The sequence below is a fragment of the Varroa jacobsoni genome, unplaced genomic scaffold (genome assembly GCF_002532875.2).
Source record: "Varroa jacobsoni isolate VJ856 unplaced genomic scaffold, vjacob_1.0 scaffold_864, whole genome shotgun sequence".
NCBI classification, from domain to species: Eukaryota; Metazoa; Arthropoda; class Arachnida; order Mesostigmata; family Varroidae; genus Varroa; species Varroa jacobsoni.
Window position 1 is genome coordinate 36747 of NW_019213766.1, and position 26994 is coordinate 63740.

The following is a 26994-nucleotide window of genomic DNA, read 5'->3' on the forward strand; positions in this document are numbered from 1 at the left end:
GTTTATTACTATTAGACCGTCGTTTAGCCAGTGGAGGTCCCATAATATCCAGTTTATCGTGCGTCTGTTTCGGACTCTTTTTTAAATGAAAAAGCGATGAATAGAGATGCTGGAAATAAGCGTTTTTTTTTTTTTTTTTTTTATCAGCAGGCGTATGAAACCAAATCTTGTCACTGGCAAGCAAATAAATGCACGTTTGAGGGATTAACTATTTAGTAAAAAGTATGGAAAAAAAAAAAGGAGTTATATTCGGTTGATTTTCATGTTCAGTTGGTTTCGATAACTTCGTATATATTGAATCAGTTCGTTTCTGAGGCAATACACAAAAACCATATAGGTTAGTAAACAGAGATCCTGCTTATACGGCTATTGTCAAAAACTCATGATGGATACCTATACGCATGACACGTCGCAAACATAAAAAAAAAAAAAAAAAAAGTTTGTCATTTGAGGTTTCCTAATAGATCTGTTCGTGCTGTAATTGGAAAGTATGGTTTCAAAGATCTTTCTAAATTTTAACCTCCGTGTTCCTCCGTGGGCTGATTCAGCGAAAGCGTCTGTACTTAAAGCCAGAGTTTGCCATGTGCTGGTTTGCGGAGGGCGCGACTAATGTTCTTGCATATTTTAGATCTAAAGCGATTAGAATGATGACTTTTCGGCTATAAATAAAGCCTGTTCCATCCGTGATAATCTTTTTTGCTTATCGATTACGGAAGCTGTTGAATATATATATATATATATATATATATAGTCTACTATAAATGTGTGCCGCTTCGTTATGGCTTTGTCTTTCTGTCACTTAATTTTTCCATTGTATGGACATCTTTAACCAAAAATGGGCGTCTTTATTTTTGTTGCGCCACACTCGGCCTTATTATAATATTGTTATAGTTGTTAAACGAATAGTTCGAATGTTAGAAAGCACTAGACTTCTTTCTTGATGAGATCACATTGAGTCTATAATCGAGAACGTCGCGTTTTTCGTCTTCAAAGTGAGACTAGTAAAAGCTTTATAGAGAGCGAAGGTGACAGCCGGTCCTCTAAAGACAATGCCCATATTCTAGCTTAATTTTTTTAATGTGTCGTTTTGTTACTGTTAATAGCCGTCATTTCCCCTCCATCAGAAATAATGTCTTCCTTCAAGCTGGTCGATATATTTCGTTCAAAATAATTGAAAAACAACGAAGATATACAGACGATTCTATCCAAGTCAGCCTCTAATTCCGCTAGTGGACATGCAAGAAATGCGAGTGTAAAAGGCCATTTTCGCTTATAATTTCGACTGGGATGATTTCCAGTTACTAATTATGCTGGTCATTTAGTAAACAAATCTTAACAATCCCTTAATTTCTCCTGAAAACGACAGGAAACTAAATCTAAAATACTTACGACCTGAAACATTCATGGACGCATTAAAGAGTTCTGTGGTTCACCGTGGGGCCGAGAGAACGGTGAGACGCTTTGCTGAGGAGAAACGTTTCCCACTAGTTATAGGTATAATTGGAACAAACTACCATTCTCACTGCCTGAAGAGAGAGTTGCAAGTGGAATACTACTACGCTTCTAGCGCTGCTGGACTTTCCCACCTTTTATTAGTGTTCCCGGAACCCAGCCATGAATCTAGGATTGTGTTAGCAGCTTTCTATGTTCGTCAGCTTTTTCTTGTTTCAAGTTGTCTAGTGCGCAGCGACCTTGTTTCTATCCAGTCAATATTTTGGTTAAGTAGCTTTTTGTACGATGGCAATATATCCATTTTCGTCCAGTTACTCAAAAAATGCTGCAATTTTTTCTGCTGGACCAAAATATGATCTACCCTTACTCGTAGCTATAGCTACCTTATTGATAAACGAGATTTATATACAGAGCATGGCATGTAGTAAAATCCTTAATTTAGTCTATACGTTCTGCGCAGATGTGCTAGCGCTTATATGAGCCCAATCTTTTACACACATCGAGAATTCTAATCTATGTCGCTCGGTGGTAATATTTGTCTTATGGATTATTATAATTCGTACGTGCGATTTAAACCTCGCTTTGAGAGTAGAAAGGTTCCATCGTATCTGTGTCCTCTTAAGGAGATAGTTAAACTCCATGCGTTTTTTTTGTCCTCGCGCTCTTTACCCTATCACGTCTTGTAGACACAATCGTTTGCTTCGGAAGCCTCATTTTCGCTACTTGCATGGCGCCGTCGTGCTTCCTAAGTACCTATCTAGCGTTCATGGCTCTCGATAGCCGGCACGCAAGAAAGTACTGAAATGTGGACAGAGTATTTCGATACAAGTGAGTTTTAAACAATCGCCAGATTCGGATCGATGTTTACAGCCGTTTATCACATATGTACGATATAATGGCGCATCTGTCATTAGTCCGATGTAATCCATACATGCGATCAAATGAGAAACTCACGAACCAAGAGTTCGTTCTGGAAAGGTAGTCCCTGTTTTAGTATCATTAGGAGATATCAAAGCGTTTTATTGCCCGTCAGATAGGCATTTGCAGGAAGCACTATCAACTACAGCAGGTTCCTGCGGACAGTCATGCAAGAATGGTAGCACGTAACGTAAAACGAGTGAGCCCGACAGCAAGTTCCAGAACTGCCAAGACGAGACACCAGCAATTTGAAGCCTTTACTTTATAGTGCACTATACGTTATGGTAGTTACAGATGGTAATATTTTTGTAAAGAACGTATATGGACTGCAAATAAATTGTACATCTCTCGAAATTAGACGCCCGAAAGAATATACGGTAGGAATAAAGCCACTTCTCAAGTAATTTAGTGGACAGTTAGAGCACTTCGTGGCGGTAGAACTGATAGAATCATTTAAACTTTTGACAGCTGCCTTCAGTAGTGCTGCTAGTGGTATTACCAACCGGTTTTCTAGCTGATTAATTAACCCAGCAATCAATTTAGCGACTGTCCTGCTTTGGACGTCATTGCGAGCTCTTAGTAAATTTGGATTTATCCAACCTCAAAACATTCAAGTCATTTAAGGTAAGATAAATCACACATGCTTATCGAAAATGATATCTGTACAGCCACACTTTATGCGATAGAATTGAATGTGTTTATGTTATTAGCCTTTAGCCAGTATATGAACCGTCGTTAAGGTCGTGTGTCGCTTTCTTGGGTCCGAGGGGTGGATAGGGTTAAAACTGAAATATCCGGGGTGCAGCCTAGAGAAGGCGAGAGTGGTGGAGTCAATACCAAGGTGATTACGATAACACCACCGCAAAGCTACTTGCGGCATTCCCCTTTGCTAAAAGGCTGTATCGCTGACAGCAACGTCTGCCTTCGAGCCTATGCGCGTATATGCACTACTAAGTTGTTACATTGATTTGCTTGACCCCCTGTGCTTTGCCTTCGGGAACTAGACCCATGACCACCCGCCCAGTCTCTGCGGCCAGCCCGCCACTTTCTCGCAATGCCCATTCCCTCTCCATACTAGGGTTACAAGACGTGCTTGCCACTCGGCTCAGGCCTGTGTCCGTTGCATACTGACGCCATCGAGATGCCATCATAAATCGGGATTAGCTCTTCCTCCTCTCTCTGGCCCGCTATCCTCGGACCGTAAAACATGGTACCATCATCATCAGATGATCATCAGAGCGGTGTAGCAGTTTATGCGATGTCCAGGGAATGCCTTCGGTAGGCAAGGCAAGCTAAAAAAATTCTGATAAGATCCTGAAAAGAGTTCATGATAACAGCTCAACACAGAATAATCAAATTATCCTTTCACAATACGTCGTCTGCATGCTCGTCCGTATTGTGAGTTACTTATAATAATTCACGTCTAGCGAGATGGACGGGCTCGCGGTGCCAATGACGTCGCGCACAATTGCTGCTCGAACTCAATAGGCTCTGACTTTCGTCGCAGCTTCGAGAACGCTACACGAGTCGAGTGCACGTGATGACAGTCACAGAAGCCGCACTGTTTAGTACCATTTTAGTATCTGCATATACCTTAATTTCGCTGCGGTCCTGATTTTTACAGCGTCGCCTACTTCTCGTCTCGATCGCTATGATCAGAGAAGTGTCATTTAACGTTCAGCTGGACAGAGACGTTGTTAATCGAATTGTAAAATCTCTGTGTTAGAAAACAGAAAACACTATGTTGATATCTCACAGTGTTTGTAAAAGAAAAATGGAGTCATATTGGCCGTGTCTGGTTGTCATGTCAGTACAGGCAAGTTGGTAGCCCTATCATATTTTAACCTAGTCCTTGAGAATAATAAAGAAAACTATTTAGTGTTCACGATGTCGCGTATTTCACGTGGGTCGTGTAAAATCAAATTTTACCAACGCGAGCCATTTTCGTAGATACATATCATGATGTATCAACATATAATCGAGAACACAAACCAGAAGAGAACAGAGAAAATTGCACGAATCGTAAGAAAGACATTATCTAAAATGCGTAAATGGTCAAGCGTATAGTTTAGTCCTATCAGGAAATGCGGACATGGACGTTGTTCTTCTGTAGTTCCACATACTTATATATTTTATTAAGTTTACGGACTAGCAAATTATTGCAAAATTGATAAGTCTCTCTTTATCCTCATCTGATATCTGCAAAGTTAAATCGTACCTTTGGCCCAGTTTCGCTGTCATTTAAAAAGGTCATGCTTTTTTGCGTATTATTAAAAGGTAACTGTGTTTAACGTCCTTGAGACCACAGGTTGAACGATCTGAACAGACGAACTTGTTTACTAATTTTATTGATATCTCTTTTCTCGTTAATAATGTACGTGCGTGCCTACACAACTTTCTGGAGATAACCTAGTACCGAAGTAATCTGTAAAGCCGTTGTGGGAGGGTATGATGCAAGAGGAGCCGCTATATTGTTTCTAAGAAAAATTTATCAAATTTTAGGTGCGTTAACAATGTATCCTTAGAAGTCCGTGCGACCAGTAAGTAAGCTTTTACTACATTTAGTGTGCCATTCTTAGCAGATTTGCATCTAATCTATGAGATGTTAATTATCTTAACAAGCATTGATTTTAGTGATACTGCGACTAAAGATCAACATCCGGCCTATAAAATTAGAGCTCTCCTTAGTTCTGTCACTAATTTATCACGTACTATGCTCTACTTCCCTCGACAACTTCACTGAGTTGAAGTTTACGGTACTGAATAGCTAGCAATGCTTCTGTGAGCGCGAACTTTAAGTGTGGAGTTGGTGTTCCTTGCTGTAAGTCCAGATTTCACTAGATCAACAAATGCATGACGATGTAACACTTCTGTTCGTTTTATTAGTTTAAGCACAATCTTCTCAGGTTTTTGCCTTTTTCCGTATACGCAGCAAATCAAAGTGTCAGAAAACTGTCGAAGAAATCGATACATTGGCGAAGAATTGCGTAACTACTTTAATGTATGGTGAACCACACTGAATTCCTCTTCTCCGCTACCCTTCGAAGAAGCCTTCATCCTCCTAGCAGGCTTACAAATGTAATTGACTAGTTTTTAAACCCACACTGTACATAGCCTCCATGTAGGTATCCAATTGAAAATCTTTTTTTCGCCCGATTGTGTATTGCGGCAAACAGCTGTAATGTTTCGTTGTCTTCCGATTTAAGGGTTCAGCCCCACGTTATAAGTGGGGGGGGGGGGGTGGCGGCGGCTAGCGGGGAGAACGTGATTGTCAAAGTAATTCGTCCGATACTTAGAAGCAAAATCATTTGATTAAACGATGGACTCATCGCACTCCCGCAGTTCACCGTCTGTTTGATGATCGCTGGCGGCGGGTAAATTTAAAAAGACAAAAGCTCGATGACCTTTTACACACAGTTGTGTAGGGAGTCTCACTTTGTTTTGCCACTTCGTCTTATACGCGCTCGTTCCACTGGGCGAATCCAAACACAATTGAAATGAAACAGAGTGTTTCTTGCCACGAAGGTTTAGTGACCTGTCGAAAAATCTGTATTCGGCTCGTACGAAAAGCCTCCCTATTAAATAAACCTCATCCCAACGCTTCCTATCGAACGGCCCCGCGAAGCTCGAGGACAGAGCTTATCTTGAGCTGCGACCCCATTGTCTCGTGCTGAAAGCCGTGTTTCTGCAAAGCTAAGCAGCGAATATGCAGGTGATGAAAATGCTTCCTCTGGGTATAAGGACTTTTCAAAGGTTATTTGAGTTTCCCTTGTGTTGTCTACAGTTATTGTTGCTTCGACTATCCTATCTGGTCTTTATTCAATTATGCGAATTCAAAATGGCTGCCTGCTCCACATGGCAATTACATTTCAATTTGGAGTGCACGTGGTAAGTATTGTTAGTAACCTTAGCTGGTATAAAACCATTTGATAGCGAACGATGGTCAATCAGGATTGTCGAACCGTTTAGGGCTGTAGGTCAAATGGCAACATTTTACATGCCCCGATCACGAGGCTTCCTCTTAGTGATTAATGATGGACGCGATCTGGGATAAACTGCAAACTTTACTGGAATAGGTCTATATGAGGCCAACATGGTTATCACAGAGGTTTTCGACACAAATTCCCCTAGAAATGCATGTGTCTGATCCGTCGAAGGACACAGAGAGCTGGAACTGAAATATCGTTATTAACAGTAAAAGATTTGACTATCACGCACATAGACATATGCCTTTATACACAGTTCTATATTCATAAATCTCTCGCGGAGCTGAACGAATGACGCCGCACTAATAAATAAAAATATGATTGCCAACGAATGTCTGGGGGCTTTGAATAGCGCGAAAATACCTACATTCTAAATTTTTACCGTATACACATACCGCAGGAATAGACAGAAGGTGGTCTTTTTTCCGAATTCCTGTATTTATTGCAAACGAACGTTCCATTAGTGTACGTTATTATCTAAGAGGCAGACTAAATTACGTTTTTTACAGCTTACAATTCTCAGTGGCTTTTATTGCTTTCCGTTTAAGATCTGCAATAGTTTCAATTTCTTACATTTTATCTGCTTAAGCAAATTACCATACCAATAGACGTGCAACAACGCAAAAGGTCGAATCCGAGCCTGACGTCAAAAGTCACCTACAGCTAACATCCAGGCGCGTACTGTGCCTTCATAGTTGTACGATCTTCCGGAAAGCGAACTAGGAACGTCAGGAAAAGGGTGCAAAAACGCACATCTGAGTCTCATTCAGCCAGACGCTTTAAAGTCTTTATAGGATATATAGACAGAAAAGAGATAGTATGCAATATTAGCTATGCAGTTTCAATCTAAAGCGATTTTATTTATTGTAGACCCATTATAGAGGCGTCTCATCGGTTATTTTTTGCAAACCGAGACCGTTAGTTGTGGTGTGATTCATGATTATGATTAACTTGTTTAGATTTAGCACGGAACTAAAATCTCGCAGTACTAACAACTCCGCTAAGGACCTTTCTACAATGGCTTAATGCAGTGAACTCATCACACGTCACGCATTATACGTAGAAAATGATTTCGCACTCAATATCGCAAAAGCGACCCGTTCACGAGTATCTTCATTCAAATTTGAAGTCAATTTTAAAATGAACTTGTACAAAAGCAAATTATTGTTAAATATGTTTGTGGTTGCGTATTTTCGTATAAAACAAGAAAAAAAATAGGTTTGTATAAACTCAATGTATCAAATCAAGACTCGCCCAAGCGTAACGTATCGTGTACCTGGGTCGTGGGTAAACAGTCGATTTTGTGAAACAGGATGTCGATACGCCGAAAAAGACAGTCACTGAGACGACCTGTACATGCCCCTTTTCAAAAGAATCGAACGGCATTTAGACTCCTTGCGTTCGATTTCGGCAGGGCATCCCCATTCTATAAACGAAGCTTTTCTTTCTAGCGCGCTTTTCAAAAACACATAGACATCCACATTGCAGACGTCGCTTCTATTTGAATGGATGAATTATTAATTGAATGGGTGGGATGTGTGCTGGAAGAGTACAATTATTTCGTTTAGTTGTTGAGTCAAGCATCAGGTCAGGTTCTGTAATTGTAGAGTTCACCGGTGATCAGACTTTTCGGAGCAATTGTCTCACCACGGGGACCATGCGCGCTCTTTTCTTGTTTTCGTTTTTCTGTGGGCACGATCCTAAGCAATCTTTTCGAGTTCGATTAAGCCATAAAGCGCACATACGCGGCACGTTGTCAGTGTAACGTAGAGAAAGCCGGTCCATCTCACGCTGTAAACAACCAGCGTGGAACGAAATGACAAAAATGGAATTTTATATGCATTTCTGTCCTAATCTTGCCTATTTCTACTTCGCCTTCCATTCGAAATCCAGGTGTGATTCATTCTTGTCCAAGAGAAAACGCAATTTGTTAGAAAGATGTGCCAAGTTACTTAGATTCTGTTCAGATTTAGCCTTCATGGAGCATGGCCCTGCCGTCTGTTTTATGTCGTGCACCCCTTAGCTCAGGTAAGGTACAAGCATGTTAGTAAACGGAATGAATCATTTAATGGAGTTTATAGCGTAACTCATCGTGCGTCGCAACAACTTATTCAGTAGTATTTAGTCAACGATGCGGTACTTTCAGCTAATAGAAATTCACAAAGGAAAAACGCGTATACATAATCGTACGTTAGTTTTGGCAGTTCAATCCATTTTTTCTTGCTTCCTTCAGAACTTCCTTATGATAGATGTGTACGTAGAACTCGATCAAAATACCTCTCGCCTTTCACGCCGTCGACGCGCGTCAATCGTAGAATTTTTTTAATTGGTATGAAGCAGGATGAGGTAGCGGGTGCCTTTTTGTAACACTTAACCCCTTTCATAAAACCGCAAACTATATACGTTTCTATACGGTGACTTTCGGCAGTATTTTCCAAGCTTGTGATAATATTTTTAATAATGAACATGGAAGCATAGCTGTCCTTCACTATCACGGTATTCGACGGCTCGACGTCAGACCGTTAAATGGTAGCACGGTAACAAACAGCAGAATTGAGAGTGGCTCGGAACAGAAGTTGCGATACATTATTTACCCGATCAGATTTTATTTTGAGACCTAGTTGACCCTCGGCCTACGTTTCCGCAACGCGCATGGGCCAGCTAGCTTCTGTTAGGTGTCGTCGCCCAAAAAATGGTATGTGGGTTGAAAACGAACCCTATTGGACGGTAGACAAATAGGCGACAATACGTACTTCATTTAGGCTTCGACGAAATCAGGTGGTAATACGTACAAAAATACATTGCTGTAAATAAATTGTCAAGTATATTTGCCAAATCATGTAAACTACCGACGTTTCGCTATATTAAGCATCGGTCGTATCGTGTGCTTGATAATTAATTGTATTTGTTGGCTTCCAAGTATACGGACAATAAACTTGATCAGCGTTTTAATAAAACTCATAAATACTGAATTTGCTGGAACGGTACCATTAAATCCCAATAGATTATTTCAGTCATTGCGTGTAAGGTCACGATGGTCTATTTTTTTCACTAGCCCAAGAGTCGATTTCCAGCTATCGCTAAACACTTTTATGAAACCTAGTGAATATTGATGATTAAGTCAAGATATGATCTTCGACGAGTTATTTAAGGCTCGACTGCTTTTAGCAGCATATTTCCCCCAGCCAGTTAAACAAATCTTATTTAACCTCAAACTGCTGTAGGCCGTAAGCTCATTTAAACTTTACTGGCTGTGAAGTTGAAGTTCTAGAAAAAGAAGAAAATCATTCAAGCACCAATAAGTCTGCGTATATCAGCCATCGGATAACAGGGTTCGTCGAGCCTCTTTCAAAATACGACATATCCGATTTCCATGCATGGAGTAGGCGTAATTTTCAATTTACCACTATGCGCAGACACCTAGGCATGCCGCTATTTATCTCTAGTACTGATTACATGTGTATTAAGGCAAATGGCTTTTCGTTTTGATGTCTGAAAGTCATTAAGCTAGGAGAGAACAGATATGGAACAAGATGCTATCTGAAGAGGACAATATAAGGTCCGAAATAGCAAATCAACTATGTTTCCTGAAGTTACTTTTTGCTGATCACTCTATTTACACGGCAAAATCGCACTGCAAAAACAGCTAATGCGAAACTGAAATAGGACTAAGCGTGGGATACTTTAACCTCATCATATTTTGGACTGGCGTCGAATTTATCGGGTAAATTTGCTCCATTTTCAAGTTGTCGTTTCAGCCCACTTCGCTAAAGGCCGTAACTTAAAGATGGAAGCTGCCTGGGCTAAAAAAAACTGAAGCTCCATTAAAGAAAAAATGTAACTCTTACCAAGGGCATTCGACAGCTACGTCGAATAGTGGCCAACTCAGTGGCTGGACGATTAGATAAAATCCTATACATTAGTGATACTAGGGTGTTCTTGTCAAGCCCTATATTCGGACCAGAAGGGGTGCAAGGACAATGGTTTTCGCGGACACTAACTGAAACTTTTTCTAATATGTCTTAACAAGGTTGCGCATTAAAGCGCAACGAAGCGGAGTGTCCGTCAAGTAAGAACAGCAGAATTATGTTCAATAGACGGAATAATTGCCCCTGTTTGCGAGCAGCAATATATGACACAGCATACAACTAGATGGAGTAGAATACGTTTTTACATTTACATTAATCATTTAGTACATTTAGATCACCCAACGAACACTGGCTATTGAACTTGTGTATGCTTGTGAAAGCGAACGTTCGTGCCGATGCACGCGAAGAACATTTTACACCGTTCCGTTCGTTAAAGATCGTTAGCCCAGCTCATCTTGGAACTTAGTGTCATGGAGTTATGGTGGTGATATTAAACATTACAATAGCAGCAGGAGTGAATACTTCTTGGTAAAATTTTGAGGGACTTTAGTTAATGACGGAAAGAAACTGACATTTCCTTTAATCAAAACATGCCCCTGCACTTTGTCACTGTCATACGAGGAAAAACGAGTCACTTGTTGGAGCTCTCACCGCTCGATCGTCTGCAGATTGCCAAAATCTTTTCTAACCCTTTGATGCTTCATATTTCGTGAAAGCGCGTGGTGGATGGTCATCGAATAACAGAGTCAAAGTCCTGAACGATGACGCTGATTGGCGATAAGATAAACGTGCAAAAGCTTGAAGCTCAGGGCTCGTAATTGACAATAATAGGCAGGTAGCGATGAGCGAACGTCGCCGAATACCCGTGTCGAAAGTGTGTCGTGGTAAGTGAACAACCGGTACCGTCATCTGTCCTGCAACCTCCCACTATGGTAATAGAAGAAAACAGGGTAAATGAATAGGAAATCTAAGAGTAATATAAAACCACGCATACGTACAAAATGAAATTGGTTCCCCATAGCGGAATCGATGGAGCGAATAGAGAATTATGACGCGATGCATCGGCCACGTATAACATTTACTTTGTTCCATTGTATGTACAAGATGAACTTTAAAACAAATCAACTTTTCATGCACTTGAATAAAATGTTTTTTCAAGACTTAGTTGAGAATTACCGAGAAATATTAACGTATTTTATTATTTTCTAGCTTCGCCTTTCAAACGTACAAACATCCGGCATTTAGATCTGGATCACTTTCGGACAGAACGACCGCAGGAGCGAAATGGGTCAACGATAGGACAGCCATAGTTTCTCCGTTATTGTAGCGCAAAATAATTGCTGCAGAGAACGGCGTTTATACTATTATTAAAGCATGGCAATGAAATACTCAAATAGGGCAACCGAAGAATCGACAATGAGAGGTCACACCAGCGGAAGCCCTGTGCGTAACTTGCTCAGAGCCTATAATGGGATCAAGAAAGAAATTAAATGATTCGAACAATTCTAACAACAACTAAAGGGCACTAGTGGAAGGCTTAAATCAAGGACATTTCCACAAGTCAACGCGGATAACTGTTGCCGTGTTATCCGTAGTCAACATAGATTTACAGGTTTGCAAAGATAGTGGAACAAAGCGACACATTTGCAATGAGTCTGCGTTCAGAACACTTACGTCGGTTCTGAATCTTCAGAAAAAACAGGCCTGTTTGGTGTCTATACATATTATAGATCAGGTGAGAACAGAAGAATAAGTGCAGTAATGAACCGTAGTGCTCATAGGCCAGGTGCTGTACCGGATATATGTCGGACACAGGCGTCATGGCGACAACCACTCTTTTATTAAATTCAATATGTCGTTTTGCAATAACTGTCTCATAAAGTCCTGCATAACAATGTGCAATATAGGACATTTTGTGCATCTCATTTTAGCAGACTCCGTTCTTTGCCTTTTTAGGAGCACCTCCCTCATTCAGCATATTCTTATAAACGAAGTTAAAAAATGTACACTTGAACTATTATCAAATAGAACGACAGCGTATGTAGCAGTTAGACTTTCGCTAGTCATAACCGTTGGGATTACCCCGAGAGCGTTCGATCAGATAACAGTCGGCCAGATGTTTTAATTAGCGATTCCGCGAATATTTAACTACTTCATAGTCGAGACGCTGCAGAAGTCCGAACGTTTTAGGCGATATTTTGCAATGCAATTCGAAGATTAGCGCTGCTATACCAGTAATCTTCGCGTGACGTCAATTGTCAATCGTGCTGTACATACGGCATTTCCGAAGCAGGTTGACGCAACAGAAATGATGCATGTCCTATTATGCGTATACGTAACAACGAAGAAGGTTTGCTTATTCAGTCGAGGACTTGATCCCCTCTTTTCTGATAAAAGCAATCGTTATCGATGTCCACAGAGTGTCACTTATACACTAGGTACATGATATAATATAGACATCCAAAGGTCTACGGCTGTAAGGGGTTTAGTGTCGATATCTGGCTTAAGCAACGGTAGTACTCTTGTGCTGGCAGGCTGGACAGTTGAGAAGCGAAGAAGAAGAAAGATTAGACTTCAAGACGTCTCATAGAGAATCGAAGCTACGTAGTACGGGGATCGATATCCAGCACTGTACTTTAAACAGATGCCGTTTGCTTAAAGGACACCGACTCTGGCAGCCGCGTCTGATGGATATGTTTCGACCCAAGTATTTTAAAGTAGTCAACAACGCAAAAGAGAAAACGGTTCGTCTATGAAGCGAACGCCATCGTTTGTGTGGCTAATGAAGGCGTTAAAAAGACCACATAGTTGACACCTATGTAAGATACAAATTCTAATACATTCAAAAGCTAAAGCCGTTTATTGAAACACTTTCCAAAAAGGAATTGCGAAGCAAATGTTTAGAAATTATTTACAAATAGAATATTTTTCTTATATTTTGGGTTGCTCCTCCCATAGGTCTAGTCAGAGGTTAGCCGAAACCTTTCGACAAAAATTGACAGTTTTCCCTGGATTTCATACCACAATCAACTATAGCGCGTACGCCAGCATACACAATGTGTCCCTGCACGATTCAGTGTTTTCTTGAAAACTTGTTAAAACACCGAGTTCGTCTCTGTCGATGGAACAATCAATGTCATCTTGTAACGTGTCACAGAAAAAACATGTAACAGGGAAATGTTGAAACTAGAGCGGTAATCTAGCCTGACCAAGAGTTTGGGGTGATCGGCGATTCTAGACACGTAAAACCCAATACGAGGATATAAAAGCCAATACAAGAGGATCTCGGAAATGAACCTAACTAGCTATTTTAGTTAGCTGGCTTTTACTTACTTCCGAGCAAATGGGATTGCTGTCTAAAAGGCTTTTCTTTAAATAGACGTTATGTTTTCAGGGTACGATTTATGCACTTCTGCTGATTGAAGATTGAAACTCATATGGATGGTACCATCAGCATCGAGCAACGAAGCTTGTCTCCGTGAAAGTAGCGCCTACTAAACTTGTAGGTTTGACATCGCGTCTAGACACATCTCCTTTCATGCTAGGAGATAATTTTCTAAAGCAATGTTTAATGCCAGTACCAGCGGCAAAATTTCAAACGATAATTTCAGTACAGACCTGGACCTTATTTTGAAAGTTATTATTCTTACAATATTCAAAAGACAGACCACAGATATGGTATCAACATTTGGATCTTTATATAGCCGAAAACTCTCGCTCCTAGTAAGCGTCCAGTTTTTATGTTGGGTGCACATTGAGGCTTGATTGATACCTTTGCGGTTCAGGCATCACTGCGTACCATATAGAAGAAAAAGTCTAAAGAAAATAGTGAGATTATTAGATTCGATAGCGCCCCCTGACAATTGACCCCAACACTAAGCACTTGTTCTACCGAATCATATGTATTCCATATATATTGAACGCGTACGCATGCAATATAGGCACTGTCGATTGCCTTGCATACGTACATACGACTCAAAGCATTAGGATATGTGTTTATTTTAACATAGTCAGACGAACCGATAATTTACTCAACCTTACATATGCTGTAATACTTTTTAAATTAGCAAAGTGGCCTTTCGATGAATTGTTTGATTGAGTTGACAAAAATTATTTGTGTACTGGGGACGCTCTGGACGATAACGTGTTATTAGAAAGAAAGACCTGCACACCCCCAGTGGAAGAGTGTATCCTTATTCGTGGCAACATCTCTCGTTTCATACTCAGCTCAATCTTGGTGAAGCACTGGCCGTACACGTAATGCAGTATTCTCGGTAGAGAATTTGTAGACCCGCGAAGCAGATCTTTTTAGAGCTGTAAAGGACGAGTAAATTCTAATAAAGCCTACAACAACAACCGGAGCCGAGTCAGCGAATAGCCAGGCGATGTATAAGACCGCAGATACGCTTAATCTCATCTCCTTTTTCTCTAATCGTAGTATGAGTCAAGTAAACTTGTTCAAAGCCTTTTCTTGGCTCAGAATAACGGTCTTATGCCCAGGTTCAGGTATTTGCCGCTGGCCCGACCAGCATTGTACAATCTGATAAGAATAAATTACCGCTGTATGTACTGGGAGCTTTTCTTTAACGGCTACTTAACCGCCGATAGGTTGAACTTCTTGGTTAAGCAAAACATGCCAGCTAGACGAAATCGTAAAAAAGCATATCGAAACACGTTCAATGACCACAGGACTGAACCACTACTGCATCTAAGGAAGGTCACGCCGGAACCTGAAAAGGCCTTCAACGCAACCAACCGTTCTAGAATATCAGAAAGATTATCGACTATATCTATTAGTCTTAAAGACCCATTTGTTCCTGCAACAAAAGTAAACGGTGGCCTCACGACTTTTGATGAAGTAAGAAGGCTTTCTTGCCACCTATTCAGTATCTGCTAGGCCGTTAGGTAGAGTAGGCGACAACCGCCAGTGTTGTCCATGTAGAAAAGCTCAGTGAATTTTCAATGTTCACCTTTTTTCGAAGCGTCTTCAACAGGCAGCGAAAAAATTCAACACAATTCCTATAGAAAAGCGTTTTTGAACGTACGTTGCCGAATTGATGGTCTGCAGTTTCCTAAGCTTGGCCTACGAAAGGTCATTGGAAAACGGGATGGTATTCGCAGCTTTTCTAACTACCATAATTATTTCTGTGTAAAAAAGAAGGAATGCAGCTGCGGTTAAAAAGCAAAGAACGATATTGTCAATGACAGTACCCTGCCAGCTCCTGAAGAGGTTTACTCGCGAAGCCCTAAAGATGAATCAGAATATTCGGAAATACGTCTCTGAAGAACAATTAGCACGTAGGCCTGCAAGTTTTGAGTCTTAACAGCTTTCGAAAAGCAATACAAAGGAGCTTCCGTTGGTACGCTTCGACGTTGGTTAGGTCTACACATCAGCTACTGACGAAAAATTAATTGAGATGTAAGGAATCGGCTCCAAATGTATCGGCTTGATATTCTAATTTCTAGCTATTGTTCATGACTTATATTCTACGCTAGGTTGTGCAATTGTGTGATCCAGGGGGCGTTAATGTGGACTTTTTACACCGATGTCTCCGTATGAATTGAATACACAAGATGCACATTGAATATGCTTAGTAGACAAGAAGGTAGATAAGGCTGCGAAGCAATTGACGAAGGGTAGCCTAGTTAGTTAATTAGTAAGTTTTATAAGTTAGGTGGCCTCTTTGAATCTGCAGCTATGGGTAGAAGAAAATTGCGTCGCAATGTCCCTTGGTAATAGTAAAGTTAAGTATGATTATTTTACCAATTTCCTCACGCTTTGAAAAACCAATATTATTCGACAACCAGCGAGAGCATGCAAACGACATCGTCACGCAAGCTTTGCGACAGCCGACAAGCTTCGACTATTTATGTTGGCCGCACATACTGATCCACTAAGTACGTTTCTAATTCCATTGTAAACGTATCGTGCTTGTGTTTATAATCTGTCACTAAGCCATCTCAGAAATTGTCAAAAGTCTAAACTTCACATAGAAAAAGAAAACCGGTTCCCCAGATGTTCGATTTATTGCATATATACATCTCTATGCAGGAATAAACTGCATTGAGCTTCGATTCTCGTTCTACCTAAGTGCTACTTTATATGGCTCCTTTGAATTAGTACCATTTTTTTTTTCAAAAAAGTCAGATTTTTCGTCTGCATTGCCTTCACTTATCCCAAAGGTGGCTCTTAGATTTACAATCTAAGACAATTTTGTTGTGATGTTTTGTAAGCATCACCGTCATCATCGCTGTCTATACGTAGCTCAGTATAGCTACCTCAAACTGTAGCGTTTTCTAACCTAGGTTTTCCATTTTTGTTAATGTTGACGTGTCGATTAAGTAGTCGTTATCAATTAGAAAAAGTACTTACACGTCGAGCTGTTTTTAGCTGTAGTCTAATTTGACTTGGCATGACCGTTACTATTATGAATCGTTAATAATAATTTCCTCGAGTATTTCCTAAGCTCTCGTCGTACCGCCCGTTTCCTTTGTTTCTATTCATCTACATTTGCCATAATCCATATTGCAGTGTAAAAGATACGCATTATTTTATCCGCTATCCATTTCAACGACAGTGAAGCGGGTCGCTGGAAGTTTTGTTGGAAGCAGCTGTAGGAAACTCGACAATACTCAGGAGAATAGGTCGCAAAAGTTACGACTATCCGCAACCCGCTCAATCGGTAAGGCATTTCACTTTTGTTCCGCAATGTTTCTAATTTCGTATAATTCCCGCTAAATCGTCTCACTGCAGATAATTGCAGAAACAGGTATTTTCTATTTGATTTCACCTATCGCTGCAAATATGACCGTACCAAACGAGAAGCTGCGCGGGAGGCCATGACACAGTTAGAAGGGTCGTTTCAAGATGGCGCTGCTGTCCAACGGTAGCTGTTCGTACGTATGGCCACGTGCGACAATGTATGTAGATACGTCCTAGAAAATTTGTATAACAACGACAGAATACGCAGTGCATATCGATGTTTACCACAGTCCTGGAACTGTTTTACACTTTCTTGTCGTATTTGATTTAGCATCAACATTGTTCATATGGCTTCCGCGGTCTTAGGCGACGTCTACCGTTGGTTTTTAACCTAACTCCAATACCATTTTTGTCTGCTATTCATGATCAATTAAATGCGCGATAGAAACGTACCATCTTTGTTCATTGGAGCTGACGTCCTCAGCAGAGATAGATGTTCGTATCTGTACGTTCGTAAAAGCCGATCCGTTCCTCTCCTGGATTGTCCTTCGGTTGTTTCTTCACTTCGATAGTCTTACAGTGGTTCGCCTGCTTCTTTTTTTTTTAGGGCCTTGCCACTGTCGAAAAATTCCATTGTCCCAATGAACAACAATAGCACCTTATTCACGCATTTAGCCTTTTCTGAACTATTTGCGAGGTAAAACGCTATTCTAAGACACCATTCAACTCTGAGTTTACGTAGGTAGATGCGCGAAATTTCTTCGTCAGCCGATTCGACAATATACGGTGACATGATGAACGCCTGACTTCAGTAGAAGACTGCAATGGGCACACGTGGACGACCATTGCCAAGAATTATCTTATCATGTGTCATGCGGGTCTCATATGACGTATGGTAAAAGACATAGTCCGTACGTAACAAAGCAACTCGATTGCCTCTTTGTCACGGGGTCCTTTATGCGTTAGAAGCTGACAAACCTGATACTATTATTATTATTAGTATTAGTTCGGCCACATTTATCGAACAACTAAGTCTGCTCAGTCTGGTCAAGGTATACCGGTTTTGCCGAAGCCTTGAACAACACATACTCATTATCAACTTAGCTTCAACTTACTTAATTGCTGGTTAATCAGACAACAATTGTCGACACGCTAGTGACCATCTCAAAGAGCATACTAAATCTGCTACTGCTGTCATATTAGCTGGCTGGAATTAGCTACGTCACGGGTCACGAGTTAAGTTTTATGTCAATGACCATCCTCGCCATTTTCGTTAAGCGATCACGGAATAAGCTTAGTTGTAAGCAACATATCCGCCTACGCTCCTGTTTTAATTCTGCAATAACATTCTGGTTCATTTCATCGGTGATCGCTACGACACACGAATTATTAAACTGCCAAGCCGCTGTCCATCTGATCTACGTAAAGCTTTTCCGGGCTCTCCAGCCAACGGATTGGTAAAAAAAAACTCTCTCACAACTGCCTCCTCTACAACAGGCTATGATACCGTAAGGTATGATTTCTCTAAATGAAACTCGTTTCCTTCCAATCTTTTGTCGACTGGGCACACTGCATAAAAGAAGCATACTGCATATTGAACATAGACGCGCCATCGACATCATTTAGTAGTAGCTGTTCCTTAAATATCTTCATTTTTCTAACGTGGCTCATTGTACAAGATATCCCTCGAAAGTCCTTTGTCCTGCATGGCCCTACAACAGCTCGCTCGCAATGGTAATGCACCGTGGACGATAATATAATGAATTGACTAATTATAGCTTGACCTTATTTAACCCAGAAGGAGCGCTGCGCAACACACTATCCGAGATTAATAAACCTTGATGATAAGTCTAACTATGTATGGATTACTGTAACATAAGATACGTAAATTATTTTTGCAATATTATCACATAATATGGAACACTTGTAAGTATTATATCATCCAATGATTTTATTATCAATTAGATACATCGCCACTGGAAAAGTATGCGATTTTCCTTTAATAAGGACCCTCGGCACCAGCTAATATAATATACAAGGTCCATTATTTAGGCACATACGAGGCTCATAAATCTAACCTATTTCGATAAGCAAGCGGCCGATATAGGTGGCTTTTGTTTTGTTTGATAATCGCACACCAGGAGCTGTTTCATTTCAGCTTGGCTACAACTAAATTACAAACAGGTCTTGAGACACCATCAGTTTTACGGTCTTAGGGTAGCATTTGAATATGCGTTCGCATAGCCGGGTTCGATAAATCGTATCTAAAAAAACTACTCCTGTTCAATATATTTATCCATATATCATCAAATGATTCAGCAATAGATAGCGGACAACTAGTCAGTTGAGAACTTAATTACGATGTTATCGAACTTTTCGACGTAGTTTTACAGGAAGTAAGTTTGTACCAATGGTTTAAGTGCGCCATGAGTTTGTCGCCTTGTCACTTTGTCGTCTTGAAGGACTTCTAAAAAAAGTAGAAATTTATCATCGTCATAGATTGTATACTATGAAGTACTCTGAATTGCATCGAAAATCATGCCCACCGTCTCTCCAGCTAAGCCAAGATATACAACGAGGTCGGATCAAATGGTCAAAAAAGAAAATAAGATACGGGCAGAAGACTGCAGTAACAGCTAAATGTACAGGAGAACCGTCCTAAGGTAGCCTGACCTAAAGACATGCGTGGTGACATACTATTTACTGCACGTTACCGCATACCTACTTGGCAATTGTCATTTTTAATGAATGCCTCAGATGCGCCTTTTCCTGTGCCGTTCAGGAAGGAAACAGTTGGTGAATTGGTTAGGATACCGCACGTGAGACCAGATCGAAGCCGCAAGCTCGTCCGTTCGTGACTTTTTGATACAGTATTTATTAAGCGCCATGTATGCGCACCTGGCGAACAGGCGTTTATTAAATCCCCTTATTGAAGACATATGCTTCATTATTTTTTAAAGTAGCCTATTTTAATTTGTCCTATACATTTTACCTTTGACGTAAAGTGAAAAACACTACGTCAACATATACCCATTATTGTCAGCTTTGCTATTAGAGCACTCAAGTGAGTGCGCCCTATACAATGGGTTAGCAGAACAGCTTGTGTAGAGGAAATCTAGTTCGTACATAAAAACGTTTCTACCAAAGTTTTAAAATGACCTATGACAGATTCGATGTTTAATCCAGAGCATGGCAATATCCTCTCCGTTGGCCGGAGTATTAGCCAGATTCGTATACTGGCGCGCAGTTACCGATTGTCCAATAACCTTATGTTTGCCTAAAGCCGTGTGGAAGCGCCTAAGTGCACGTTTTAAGATCCTCTTCCGTGGCTTCTCTTCATAATTCTATTGGCTGGCCTCTGTCGTCAGATCCGAAAAAGACCGCATGCGGCCGAAGAGTATTCGCAAGGGTGAACTGGCCTGCAGTTCGTCTTCTCTGTCCTGCTGCCTTGTCGTATGACGTAAGCCAAGACTTTTAACGTGCCCAACAAAGACTCGGACAAATGATCTACCCATCAACTTGTGAACGTTTCAGTAGGGGCGTCTTAGTAATTATCACAGTGGAGATGAAGTGTCACCCAGTGTGGCCCAAGTGCGGAGAAATCGAAACCCTGCAGGGCCTCATAGGCAAATTGAACGTAGAATAAAGAGTGCAAATGATTATGTTTTACATTTTAAACAAACAACAAATGTCAGTTACATAAACGTAAAGCATAAAATTACTGTCAGAACTGATATACAGCAAAAATATAAAAATGGCTGTAACGTTATGTAACAAGTGGGTCCTCGACTATGTTTAAAAGTGAGGTGTCAAAGGATGTTTTTCCTTGGAAGACAGTCTCGTAAATAGGCGTACCATATTTAGATGATGTGCTAAACTCAATCCAGTGAGAAACAATCGACAACGACATCACAGAGCTAGCTTCCAATAAAGAAGACAGTAATTATTATTAAACAGCATAATGGTCGAGTAAAGTCTCTACAATATAATCCAAGTCAAGATTAAAAGGCATTAATGTAGTCAACAAGAGGGGATTAACAAGAGTCGGTATATTAACTGTCTCACAAACCGCGTTTGTCCGGGACAAGCCTTATCATTTTTTCCAAGTACCGCCAAGAGTGTACACATCCTTGACCACCTACATGGTACCACGATACAAACATTTGAAAACGACAAACGTTGTTATCCAAAAAATGAAATGTGTTTATATCCGAAAAAGCACCCCAAAAATGTAAATATCGTCGTCTTTGACTCACGCCAAGTCGGTCTTGGCTGCCCTTAAAAAGTTGCACCCTAGAGTGACTACTACCCCTCCCTATCTGTCCTGGACTTTAGCTAAAAATTTTCTACTCCGCGACATATCATAGTTCCGACTGCTTAAACACATAGCCAAACTTTAAAGTTCTTTTTCTGCTTGTCTCCTATTTTTCCGTTGCTCACATTAGTTTGTGCCAACCGCATTCAACAGATTACACGACAACATGCGGACATGAGTAGGGACGCCGCCCAAGCAAGCTCACTAGTTCCTCAGTTACACGTGCAGTTCGACGGTACCAAACGATACATTGATTTTACGAATAGCGGAGCGTGGCGAAATTAGCACAAACACTATGGATTGGTGACGCAAAGCAGCCCACGCTTATTTACGAGAGCTCTCCCACAGGTTACGATCGGACCTTCTCGACATCAGGTCTTCCTGCTCATGCAACGCAACCAGAATCGCTTGGACGGTATATATATGTCAGCTGACCTGTGTGAATTTTGCGTCGAACACGTGACCCTAATTAGGAGACACCCCCTACAAAATAATTCGATAATCACATACAAGCCGTATAACGTAAGCACCGTCAGTAGGAGAAACATGCATTTCCTGCGTGTTTTATGCGTACACGGTAATAAAACAGAAACAATGTCGAAAATAACAAATTCGACTTGAAAAGAAAATATGACTTTAGATCGGTCAGAGCTAAAGTCTTCACGTTTGAGTAGAAATACTTCGTCTCATACTGTGAGAATATAATAGTTTTCTAATAGTGTTCTTAATAAACATTATATTACAGGTATGTTCCTGCCGCTTCATATTATAATATCCGTAACGCTTTTTCATCGTTGAAATTTTTCAAAAACTAGAGAAAGTTCAGTGACTTATGAAACAACAGAAGGGCGTAAACAAAACTTGTTTTATCCATTGAACTGGGAAAACAGAGGTAGGTTAGACGCTTGCATAACATGCGATTTAATTCGAATTCTGTGCTGCACATCCCAAAGTTCGGATTTGTTCCATACATTATTTTAGGGTTGCATAGATGTACAAAGGAAAAGGAAAAATAATTTTTGGATGTGTGGCTAGGAAATGCACTAATCTATGGTAGAATACTACATCGGACAGAGAGTAGGGTGTCGATAAACTTCCTCTAATCCTATATCTGTGCAGGATTTCACATGCCGAAGCTTCACTCAATCTGCCATGAGAAAGCGTAAGCTTTAACAATGAAAGTTGAAATAATCACAGGGGCAAGGAAGTTGACATTCTACGCTTCAACATCTGCCCAATATTCAATGCGTCTTGCCAATATTCGACACCCTCTAATACCAATATATAAAACAGAACAGTCGTCATAAAGAGCTAGCAGATTAAAACAATCATGCGATAAAACGGAGAGAGATAATTTTCAAACCCATCTAATATCACAGGCCTAAGTTTAATCGCCCAGTAGAGCTCCAAAACGGCCTCTTTTATTATGTTCATAAAATGCGTGGCTGTACTTGCCCTCCTTTACAATGGTGGCCAGGCCACGGCATGAGAGCACCTTATTTGTAGCCAATCGCTGTCGCCAAGTCTACAGGGATTGTAATAGAAACCTCAAGATTGTTCTCGAAACAGTGAACACTTAACGGGTTCTGTACCTCAACACGACATTTATAATACCGTGAAATGTATGCGTTCTAACATATCCAGGAAGTCTGAATAGTTGAAGAGGTACTTTAATTGCCTTCCTCAAACGGGTCATCATGACTCCTAATGACCGTGGTGATTCTATGGGCAAGTTCCAGACCGACCTGTTTTGTCCCCAAACACGCCCAATACCAAGCCGTCTTGTTGCTTTCGAGACCACGATGATAAATAATGTAACTACGGTAGTCTATTCACACTTGCAAACACAGCCCTTGCATTCGGCGGTTCTTGTTTAATACGACAGGCATTGCTACCCGAGGTATCGAAATATCTCCGTAAAAAGCTGGCCTGCTTCAGTGTCCTTAGGTCGTTTATGTACAGCTTAGTCTCCAATAATTTTAAGGGTTTTTTGCCATCGGATGAGGTTGTTTTACGAAAATTTAACTAGGCCAAGGTATGTCTGAAACCGTATCTAACGGTAGTACCAAACGTGGCAGTCAAAACTGTTAGGCCATACTTTATACGGGTTGGTACTGCGTTCATGTACTTTGAGCATATGAAGTAGTTGAATGCCCACCCCACTAGTCCATACGGTCCTTGTAAGAATACAACTTTCAGTTTTTTGCTTTATAAAAAGCTTCAGAGTTCTTATAATTAATATAAACCTATCCTTTGATGACCATATATTCAATAAGTTTATCATGTTCGAAATCATTCTAAAATCCTAGTATCAACGTGGGGCTTTCCATATATACTGAGTGATACTGAGGGGACCTTCCGCTATTTGAAGGCAATCTTAGGCTTTCATTTTGAACTCAGCTACTTGCAACACTGGTTAGTCTATTAAGATTGTTTCTCTTCAGTGAAAGCTACGCATGAGAGATACGTTCATCCGAGTCAATTTATTATATTAAAAAGGGCATAACTAAAAGCATTCAAAGGTGTCGGGTTTTTTAAATGGCACAACAATGATATTCCCTAAATCAAAGTGTGCAGCTTTCTAATCCTTTGTTGAGAGTCTTCAAATAGTGGATAGATCGTATGAAATCGTATGCATAGGTAAGATAAGTAATGGAACCGTTGAGAAAACCATTACATGTCGTCTTTTTGATGAAATCCAAAAAATCTATTTTTATATAGCTGTTATTATTTTATTATTTATATCATACTGGTTTTCTCCCTATTATAATGATGGCTTTATCAATTTACGTCGAGTACAGTGAAATTAAATTAGCTAACTGCATCTGCTTTTTTCTATTCGGTAGCTGTTACACTAACCCAAAGAAAAATGCGCTACGCCGTAGCGAAACACGTCTCTAACTTAACTTAGTCTCGTTAGTCGAAGTTATAAGTAACTTCCGAAAATGAATAAACACCGTTTCGAAACCTCATCGAGTCTGTGTGGATGATGCTCTGTACAAGGTTTCCAAGGATGGACATCTTCTAAGTAAGCTTGCAGGATTAAAACATGATGAATTGGTGTCCAGTAGATGGACATACTGGCCATACATGACGGTCATCTCTGCTAGTTATGAACTATTTATGGATGTGTAATATAATAATGGTCCTTTGAAACTTCAACGCCCTGAAGCATGACTCGCATGAAAAAATATCAACTGTCAACGTGTACGACGTTTTCGTTGGGTACAGTAGGTCTAAAATTGGTAGGACTAAAATTTTCGATGGCCTTCGAAGATCGAATCTGGAAATTTTTTGTCTGAGAGTATTCTATTACCTAAAATTGGTATTCGTTCCCGAATAGGGTTCGTTTGTAATGGACGCGTTGGCAAGATGTTTCGGTATCAGGATGGTTTTGTCACTATATTTTACAAAACGATCCTTATATGGATAAAGTACCGAGTTTTGTTCTATTTGATAAGCTCACCACTTACAGCTGGTCTAGTGAATAAAGGACAAATCATAACAAGCGTAAATATATGATACACTTTTTTTGTTTGAACGGTTAATGTTAATAGCTTAGGGTTATTTAGTCTTCCTTTCTGACTTTGCTATGGTTAAAAAAAGTTCTTAAATTTAAGTCTCGATTAAGATCATCTCTATTAAAGTCGATGCATCAAGTAGTGAAACTTATGTTTCTTAAGGACCATGAAATGGCTATTAAAGGGGGTACATCACAGAGGTTGGCAAGTGTATAAAAGACCTTATATAAATTGAATGCTCTTGACCGTTACACTAGTAAAAACTCTTAGCTGAATTAGTGACCTATTTCCATTACATTGATCGACCTGTAACTTTGCAATGATTCGCACTTTCAGTTAGCTTATTGGATAACTGAATAATTATCTCTATAAGTTGGTCTAGTTAGCAGTAGGCCAGCAGGACTAACGAGGACTTGGGCATGGCAGTACCTGACACGCATTTTTGATCATTCAATTCACAATGATTTTTGTCGTGTGAATAATCACCTCTTTAGTCACCCGACTAAGATTCAGGACGTTGCAATATGGGACGCGTTTTAATTCCATTAATCTATGTGTTATAGCTGCGTTTTACTATAAATTTTTAGACATCACCTGACAACTGGGGTGCAACACATGCCCACACACATACATACATACATACATATATATATATATATGGAGCTTTTATTATTATTGATTTGTGTAGCGTGAAGTTAAATTGTGCTATACTTTTTTTTTATCTGCATATCTTTTTCGCCTATATTGGCATCAATATGTGAGTCGTCTTACGCTTTCATTTTTTGTCTTTTTCGAGACTACAACAACTAAACGAAGTTTGCTGATGTCCTCAAGCAACCTGTAGCGGCTACGATCTAAGTTGAGTATGATGAAGCTTCACACATGTCCACTAAACGCAATCTCTATTGAATGTTCTAATAGTCGAAGCATCGTCGCTATTCATTGTGGCCTTCACTTTATTTTAATATCGAACCATCCTTCATCTGCCCCTGTCTTAGATCTAGCATGGATTTAATCGGTTCGCTTGCGGCAACAGAAACTTCTTTTGGGCGGAGGCACATAACTAAACACTGGTGAACGCTCTGCCTCACCCCAAGCCACGAAGCCTATTCGTGCCGCTGCTGCTATGTACACGGGACGCGGGGCAATGTAGCGTTCAACCAAACTTTCCCTCTCAAGTTTTTTTCATCAGACTTAATAATAACATGCAAGTAGTACATACACATATGCGCGCCTGTATGTACTTTTGTATCGCTCCAACTCTTCTTTGGCCCTGGGCTCTAGCTATGGCTGGAAGAAAGGGTAACGAACGTACTTGAGGGGGCGTTAAGCACGTAAATAAGTAAAGCACGACTGCCGCTAGCACTGCTATTTCGTAGCAATGCGAGTTGCAATTGTAATAAAGGCGCCAGTTATAATTGTGGGTGTGGCAGTTCGCTGTATCAAAATTCTAAACTTTTTCTGTAAACTAACTCATTAATTTTACTTACCTTTCAATCAGAGCAGATGTTGGTAGGGTTAAGTAATGCGGCCGATGTGTTACCGATGGTCTCTCTGACGGCGGCGACGATGACTTTCAGATTGAATTCGCAAGAAATGCTTGCGTGTCTTCTGATCTAGCTTAGTGCGTAACGCAAAAGCAGCTAAGAAATCTGACGAGATGAACAAGGAAAGTTTCAAGGATTTCAACTCGTTGTTATACAACGGGGTGCACAAAAGCTTATCTGTGTTTTTGGTTTTGGTAGAATGTGTTAGTTTGATGCGCGATGATAGAATAAAGTATTTTGGCAGAATCCTTCTTTTGCAACTTTTTTCTACGACGGCAGCCAAGAGAGCTCAAATCGATGACTCGATGCTCGCGATCGCATGTGATATAGCGTCCTCTTTGGGTGCGCGCGCTCCGGCGAACGGGCTCGGAGTGCCTTCGCCAACTTGTTGCTCGCAAGAGTAGCTCAGTGGCGCGACAGAGCACCGAAGATGGCGGAGGCAGGCCGACCTGCTCGCATGGGAGGACCGCGCGTGACGTCATCACTATCGGCCAATGACAGGCGAGCTTGTAAAGGGGTGTCGTGCCCGCCACTGGCGAGAGGGGCGCCGTGCCGCTTCTGCGGCTGCCGTATAAACGAAACCCGCCGACCTGCTTGTTGCTAACTCCGAGCTTCCAGGCTACTGAGTCTCCCCGCTCTTTCTACTACCGCTGCCATTGTCACTGGCACTATGCACACATACA

General features: G+C 40.6%; 1 protein-coding gene across 1 annotated transcript in view; it reads right to left on the reverse strand.

The window, feature by feature from the left end:
- LOC111264483 (uncharacterized) overlaps window positions 1-26707 on the reverse strand; it is a 49805-nt gene extending 23098 nt beyond the window's left edge. Inside the window, exon 1 of the mRNA XM_086970096.1 lies at window positions 26255-26707. The gene's annotated coding sequence lies outside the window, so the exon portion shown is untranslated. The remainder of the gene's footprint in view (window positions 1-26254) is intronic.
- Window positions 26708-26994: the final 287 nt, after the last annotated feature.